Here is an 8,906-nt window from a genome sequence, read left to right on the forward strand (position 1 = left end):
AAATAATATGCTAAAAGAAAGCTAGGGGTGAAACCTAGTCTTTGCCTGGAGTTAAATTTACTGGTTGATTCATTTCAGTGAATCTTGCATGCTTGCATGTAGCAAAGAAAGTTGAGCAAAGGTTCCCAAATCATAGACAAGCCATGACATTCAGGAGGTCTTCTGTTTGTGCCTTAGGCCATTAAACAATAACATTCTGAGAAAGGCACTAAAGGAGCCATATGAGCTGAAACACAGGGTCTTTTAACAGCACATCTATTGTAAGACTAAACTTGTGGCTACTTCAATTGTTTCTTAACATAGAAGGATAAGACATTTGGCCTGATAGGCAACTCAGTGTAATCAAGAAGAATTGACAGATTTCAAGGTAACTAAGAATGTCTCTTTACAACTTAAAGACTTTAAAAATTGATGGGTTTAGAATTTTTGTTTAGAACATTAAAACATTTTGCTTCACATGCTTTAACTTCATTTGTATGTTTATGTGCAATTTAATGCCATGATGCTTTCATTTTTAAGCTGCTCTTTTACCAATACATTTCATATGCTTTATGGTACATACAAGATATTGCTTTCTGCAGTAATTCCACTGAATTTTACAAGTATATTCATTGAATATTGTTTAAAATGTAAGCAAGCTTGAGGATTATAACAAAAGTACAGCTTGTCAGTAAGATATTTCTAAACTACCGAGTGGAGGTCACCCCATTTAAAAAAGCCTCTCAGTCTGCTGAAGTGTTCCTGAATTCTAGATTGTCACATAAGACATTTCAAATATTTGTAGCAATCATGGCTGAAACTTTAAAAAGGAGACTGGTCAATGATACATATATTTTTAAGGATTTTGCATGATCTTCATAAGTCCTCCCCTTTGACTGTTTGAAAATATGACAATTAAATTTTCCTGAAATACTTTACAGAAGTTAATAATTGTTATGCTATAAAGGTTGTTTTCCAAACTTCAGTTTGTATTTGTGCACGATTTTGTTTGAGACTGCAGGATGCTATTGCAAATAGTGACAATAACACAAATATTGCAAAGTTATTAATCACCATTTATTGCAAATGCCAGAAAATCCTATGGTAAAAACTGGGTACTTCAGAAGATGCAGAAGTTTCACAGTATGCTGCCTACAATTTGTTTATGTTCAGTTTGTTGATCAGACTGTTCAAACTTTTGGTCTCAAACAGTCCCAAATTCTATCAGACCAGAAAATACATCTTAGGCAGCAAAAAACATTTGGTGCATCTTACAGGTGTATTGTACATAACATACTTTCATATTATACATATGATGGTATGTACTTGACCTGGTTGTTTTCACCTTTTTTAGGATTTGCCATGGGACAGTAAAAAATCTAAACACAGTTTTGATTACAAGTTAAGTTTCCATTTGAATAATACTTTCACAATCCTTTCATAATACTTGTACAATCCTTTATTTACTCTTAACTCCCGTCTTCTTTTTTATATGCTTGGGGCTCTTTTTATTCTAGTAAATGCCAATAAGGTATTTTTAAGGTATTTACAGTTCTCAGATTTACTCCTGGAATTAGTTTGTTAACTTCCAGTCTATGTCTTAAAACTCAGTGTTAATTATTATAATGTATGTATTTTATATGTCTGAGATCACTAAATGTATAATTGTCCTGCTCCAAGCATGCTTATGCACATGGATTTCAACATCTGCTGGAGGAATACCAATGCTATGTGTCTCTCTGAAGATCTTCCCTATTTCTGGGCAGACCTTATCTATTTTTTGAGGTGGAAGAGGTCAAAGGCAACAGTAAAAAAATGGGGAAAAAATTGAATTCTCTCAATAATTGACCTTTTCAGGCAGTGGAAAAAAATCCCCACAAGACATTCCTTATCTATGAAGGGATGGTATACACTTATCAGGATGTGGACAGGAGGAGTAACAGGGTAGCACAGGCCTTCCTGCACTATAGGAATCTGAGAAAAGCTGACACTGTGGCCCTGCTGGTGAACCTGACTTCATCAGTGTGTGGTTTGGGCTAGCCAAGCTGGCCTTCATCGTGGCCTTTCTCAACATCAATATCCACCCAAGATCTCTCCTGCAATGCCTTAATACATGTGCAGCAAAAGCACTGGTTGTAGGAGAAGGTAAGTTCTGTGTTGTGTTTCACTGCTCACTTTCTACTGCTTCCTGCTTTTATCAAACATAGAAAAACACAGACCTTTAGAGCTGCCAGCTCTTTATGTATACACATACTTAAAAGGAAGGAGAAAAGTAAGGAAAGAGATAGTGTTGTCTAAAAAGGAGAGAAAAGAGATAATGTTTAAATTTCAAGTGTATAAGCACAAAATAAGCCCCTGCAATTAATTAGTAGAATAAAAAGCTTAAATCTGAAACTCTCCAGCTACTGGACAAGGTACCAGAAGTAATAATCATGCATCAGCAAGAAAGCAGCCTTGGGAGATATTTTAGCATACTTTAGGATAATTTCATTTATTTATTCATTTATATGGCCTGTACGAAACTTCACTGACTACAGGAAGACACAGATTCCCTTTGTAGTTGTGATTCCCTTCAGCTCAAAATACCTCCATAAAAATTTATGTTACTTTATAACTACTGTAGTTATAGTAGTTATAGTGATCCCAAGGCAGCATTTTTTGGAGCAAAGATTGAAGCACAACAAGCGGCAGTTTTGTCCCTGTTTATAGCAAATTATGCAATACTAGGCAATTTATTTAACTTCCTACTCCTGTTTTCCCATCTTTTATACAGGTTGGCAATACTACCATAATTCCATATGAATCTGCGAGGGTTTGTTATTTGGTATATGCATCAACTTTTGGAACAAATGTGATTAAATTCCATCCTATGTACTAGCATCACCAACTAAGTTCATGGTGTTTTGTCAATTACAATTAAAGTCACAAAAGAAACATTGGGAAATTAAACATCATGATAATTTTTTCACTGTCTAGTATGCAGGTTAGCCCTCCTATGGCTGCAGTAGGTTTACACAGTGGTATGACATATTTTTCAGTGCTAGTAATCAGGTCTGCAGTTGTATTTATTTTAATAATGACCATGGTTTGTTTGTTTGTTTGTTTGTTTGTTTGTTTGTTTGTTTGTTTGTTTGAACTTGGCAGATTGTTTGGGATCAATCGAGAAATAATTTATTTTTAATCTCTTGGAAAATAATGTTGCTATCTGGATGAGCATCAGTTCTCCTTTCCAGCATGTTCACACCCTACCAGAAAAACTAGACAAGGTGTCTGATAATCCTGTTCCATCTCATCTTAGAGCTGTCACTGATACAAGAAACACAGCTCTGTATGTGTGTATGTGAGGATATGTACTAACAAAGTACAGCTTCACCTCTGAAAATTAAGGCAGTATAAATTAAGCAACAAGACACAAAAAGACAGAATTTGAATTTCTAAATCAAGACAGGAAGAATTAATTTATTTAGAAGCACAGTATACTTTAAACCATTTTTGCCATAGCTTAACAAGGGTGTAATTTCAGTTACTGAATTTCTACATAGTTACTCTATGGCTGAAATTAATTTCTTGAATATAAAGCAAATAAGGTCAGTTTCTAAGAGTTGCTCAGAAAGGAAGAACAGCAGGACCTCTGCTTTTGATTCTGAAATGGGAGTTATTTTTACAGTGGAAGAATGGGGAAAATCATCCACTAGTCAATCCAAAAAACTTTGTAGAAGTTATTTCAATTGCAAGTAGAAGGTGAGTGACACAGTGGCTCTCCAGAAGTTTTCCCCTTCTTGCTTTCTGGCAAGAGAAACCTGTATGCAGAGTTGACCTGCACACAGCTGTGAAGGGCATGGACTTTGTCCCCGAGATGAAACAGACATGGCAGGGGGGTTGGGCTACATTATCTTACACCATCATTGTCCCTTCCAACCCTAACCACTCTATAATTCTATGACTGAATATCTTTACAGGCAGAAAGAGTGAAGCAGGACTAAGGAGATATACTCATAAAACAGCGAAGCATAGGATGAAGACTCACAAGAAGAGACAATTCTCCCTGTACATTCCCAACATATTCTACTTACAGCAAAATCATTAATGTGTGCAATACACTTATAGTTATTTGCTCTTTCCTTGGAACAGGTTTCCAAAACCTTGCTCATCACTCATCACTCATCTCAGAACTCTGGTTCCTTCCTTAGCATTTACTCAATGTGGTGCAGTTTCCCAGGATATTATGTATACTGCTCTTCGCTTGTACCACATCAGTGCTTCTCTTCTTGCCATCAGTGGATGCATTCAGTTAGGTAATATTTACCTTCTAGTAAAGTTTCAATAACATAACAAGGCTATAACATGTTAGTATTAGGTGAATAACTGCTTGGTAACTCAAATACTATGTTTACCAAAAAACTTCTGTAAATTTATAGTTTTTATCACCTCTCCCATTTCTGGGCAATATCTAAGTTATATGCATAGTTTTTGAAGCTTAAAACACTTATTGTTGTATAAATCCAGCATAAAATTACTTGAGACCTGTGTATTGTTAGCACCACTGCATATATTCTGTAGGTTTAACCTGAAATCATATTCCTACTCTATGCCAAAAGTCTGTAAAGGAATTCACACAGGTATCTGAGGCTTGATTTTTAGTGTCAGAAGCTATAAATGCATTGTGGAAGCCAGCCTTCAGCAAAAGATTGACTAAATGTGTTGTGGAGCTTTTTCAGTCTCTTATTTGAGTACGACGTACAGAGTTAGATTCATCATATTAAAATGAAAAGCAGGAAGAAGAACAAAATCTCCCCTTCTAAATTTGATAATGGGAGTTATTTGTAGAGAGCTAGAAAACAGATATTTCCTAGGTACATCATTCTTTTCTGTTGTTAAAGTCTTGCCCAGATGCTGGGGTTTGTCATGCTAAGTATATAACTGGAGTGTTTTAAAAGACATTTCAGTGTTTTGTTTATTCAGGAACAAGGCAGGCAGGCATGCTGGCTTACAGTAACTGCTGGCAAGACTTCTTCTGCCTAACAGAAACACAAAGGGGATGGGAAAATGAGTGTATGAAGATGTTTGAGGTGATGAATTTTCTTGGAACAGAAAATGTAGGGTAACAGCTTTCTTAGGTGTTCAGATAGAGACCTGGGAGTCTGAGATTTGAATGACAAAGCTTTGAGAAGGATGAGGCTGAAGAGTTCTGAGAGGTTTCAAGATCAGGGAGGAGCAGGCAAGCTGGGAAAAGTGGACTAGAAGGGATTCAAAACTTGGAAAGCCCTGGGAAGCCTCACACGGGACAAAAAGGACTTGGGCAAAAAGGAATTTTTGAAAGGATAGAAACAGGGAAATTCATAAATTCTTGACTGACAGCATTTAGGAAGAGATGGGGTGGCAGATATGAGAGGTGAAATGGCTTTTGGAATGGAAAGCTCTAAAAGAACATCAGGGTCACAGAAAAAAAAAAAAGTGTTTATTTTCAGTTGTAAAGGAACAAAAAAAGGCGAATGGATCAGAAACAACAAAGACTCAGCCCATTTCCTTTCTACCACTTGTCACACAAACAGAAGAGCTATGAGCTATCATTTCCCCTGTTCCAAGTTCTTCTTTTTTCAGAGTTAAACCAGTTCATGATCTTGACAGAATCAATATGTTTAGGCTGTGGCCTATTCCTAACAATGGGAGATCATTAAAAGCTTTGCTTCTGTTGCTTCTGCTACTCTAAGTTTTTAGTTACTACTCAGAAAAAGAAGCAAGGCTTAATTGTGCAAGTTTCATTTAACAGACAGATCCTGCTGGAAATAGCTTATAATTTATTTAATTAGCTGAATTTATCATTAACTGAATTAAGAGAATGACAACTTGTTTGTTTGTTTGTTTGTTTGTTGTTTTGTTGGGTTTTTTTTGTTACAATAATGGTAGAAGAAAAGGGATTTATTTTAAAAGTTATTTTGAAATTTCTTTTAAGTTTTCATCACATAGGCGTGACCTGTGTTTTGAAGAAGAAATATTCTGCAAGACAGTTTTGGAATGACTGTAGGAAATACAGCTCCAAAAAAGTGAGGGTTTCTGAGAGTCTTGACCACAGTCCTATAGACAGGGGCTGAGCAGTCTGCTCCTATGCAGAAAGCACTTATGTAAGTAAACTTTGAATAGTTTACCACAATAATTACATCACTAACATGTAACAATAACACATTAGCAAATACATTTTGACTGCAGATTTTATAATAATCTTTTAGTGAATCTGGATTTAAGATTAAAATTGAACTTATTAATATGAGGTATTTTAAGCAGCTTTGAGTTATTTGAGGTATTAAGCAGTGTTGAGTTCCGTAAGAAACATGGCAGATTTTCTACAAAGTATCATTACAAAAAGAATCAACCTTTGTTTATCACAAGTGTTTTCTAAGGCACAATTTTGTTGATACAGGAAAACTTCTCTTTTTGGCAGAAAAGGAACTTTCATTCTATGGGAAATGGCACTTCCTTAAATCCTATTTTTTTAAAGCTAAAATCTTTTAAACTCTGCAATATACATCCTTGTTACAGAGTTCATAAATGAAAATTCAAACAATTACAGAAATAAAGTTTTCATCCTGCAAAACCTCCTGAACCTCAGACTAGGATTTCTTATGCTTTTGTTTTTTAAATATGCTTATGTTTTGTTTTCTGAAGAAAAACAAAAAATGAAAAAAAAACCCAAAACATTCTGTGAAGTATTTTAGTCAAGGTGGCAGTTCACAAATGAAAATTTTTCTGTTAGAAATTTCTAGATCAATTTTAGGTATTTAGATCCACTTTTCCCATCCAAAGAATGTTTTATTTTGTCTGTTCACATGAAGAAAAGGGCAGAGTTCATTAAGTGTGCATTGCTCTTGGAATTGGTATCAGACCTTCTGTATGGAAAGAATTTCTGATGAGGTTTGGCCCAATTAAAATATTTGAGTTCTATGGGTCCACAGAAGAAAGTCTTGGTTTCCTAAACTACACTAATAAAATAGGAGCTGTGAAGGTAAGGGTTATCAAATCAGCCAACCAAACACCAATTAACCATACAATAATTAAAAAAAAAAATTAAAGGCATGGGAAAGACAGAAATTACAAAGAACAGGAAGGAAGAAAATGCTTCCTTCTTTCCAGATACAATAATAATAATTGGTTCATGAAAACAGAAGTCTTATTTTTAGCCCCTTCCTTGACTCTATTCTCTGTACATATAATTTGAGGCCGCAGTAAATATATACAATGAGTACATAGAAGCTTGTGTACGCAACTTTTCCCCCAGAATATATTAAAAAAAAAAACAAAACAAACTGACTGTGTAGATGTGACTACCCACAGGGCTGATTTATGATGATTTTTGTTAACATTTACTTATCATCCTTAAAACCCACATATAATAAATGATGAGGCCAGAAACTAGTTTTGATTTGACTTTTGGTATGAATCCGGAGATAGATATTCCAAAGCAAACTTACACAAATTTGCTCTTTGACTGCATCTCCATTCATTAAAACTAATGTCACACTTTGAAATAAGATTAGCAAAACAAAAAAAAATCAAATTTCTCAACAAATAAAGGAGACAATTATTAATCTCAAAATATCTAAGATATACATTTACATATACAACCACTGTTGAAACTCTCAGTGTTTCTACCATAAAAATGCCCTGACAGTCTCAAATGTTTTTCCAGTTTGTACAGTTTCCGTGAATCATGAACATTATACTACAATAAAATACTATTCAAGCAATACTACAGATTCAGATCAGTAAAGATCAAGACCAGATTAATGACTTCCAAATGATTTCTGCTTTTAATCTGGGATGCCAAAAATGCCTTGGCAAGACCATGATACCAACTCTTCAATACTTTCAGTTTTCTAGCAATCTTTACCATGTGGATGGAGGATTGAGGTAGGAAAGACTAATTAAGTCATTAAGTTGTAAGATTGCACTTGCACCTCTCTGGGGCAGTTTTTGAGATGTCTATAAAATTATTTTGGATTTTTTTTTTTTTTTGTCAGAGAATTATCTTGATTTGCATTCCAGCAATGTTAGTAATGGATGTCAGTTTTAAAGCAAAACTGACAATTTGACCAATGCATTTTATCCTTCATAAAAATGATCTGAATATGATCCTACTCTAAGACAATGGGCTTTTTTTTATCGGCAAAGGAGATGAACACTTATCTGTGTATGTATACTTAGTGTTGCTTATCATTATATAAACACTTTCTGACAATTTCATCTTAGAATACTGTCAATTTATTTCAGGCTGTATCAAATCTTCAAAAGTCAATAGGGACTATTCATTGATTCAAAGCAATTCTAATCAAAGCTATAACATTAGTAAGAAAGGCATAGTTTTAAGTATGCATATGTGCTTTTTTTTAGTTTCTTTTGCCTTGTTGAAATATATCTGGAAAAAAGAACTTATAATAGGTGAAAATGGAAGGTGCAACAAAGTACCCATAGGTAAGAAAAAAATATTAGTTATATATTAACTAACAGGTAACTCAATTTAGACTATGATATTTCTGTGAGGAACAGATTTTTGACATACGCATAGAACTTGAAAATAGAAAAAAAGAGGAAAATAGATCCAAATAGGGATTTGTTGCTGATATATGCAATAATATATGCAAATATTTATAAAGTAACCCAAAATAAAAAATTACAGTCATATAAGAACATTAGTAATATTTGGGGCCCATAATATTTTTATTCTCACTTGAGAAGAATTTGTTTCTATTCCTGGAAAAGTCAGATTTTTTAGTGTTTCTTAAAAAAAATATTAAAGAAATAAAAAAGACAGTAATTCCTAGACATATTGTGCTTTGAGGCCAGATGTTTAAAGCTGCTTTCTAAGTTTCAGAGTTAAAATTCTGAGGAAGAACATAAAAAATTCAAATTATGGATCATATTTTTATTTTTAG

The 8,906-nt window shown here is 34.2% G+C and overlaps 1 pseudogene; it reads left to right on the forward strand.

Moving 5' to 3' along the window:
- The first annotated feature begins 1,816 nt into the window (after positions 1-1,816).
- Positions 1,817-3,323, forward strand: LOC144248314 (long-chain fatty acid transport protein 6-like; annotated as a pseudogene).
- The last annotated feature ends 5,583 nt before the right edge of the window (positions 3,324-8,906 follow it).

This window comes from Lonchura striata, chromosome Z (assembly GCF_046129695.1).
Source record: "Lonchura striata isolate bLonStr1 chromosome Z, bLonStr1.mat, whole genome shotgun sequence".
Taxonomy (NCBI): Eukaryota; Metazoa; Chordata; class Aves; order Passeriformes; family Estrildidae; genus Lonchura; species Lonchura striata.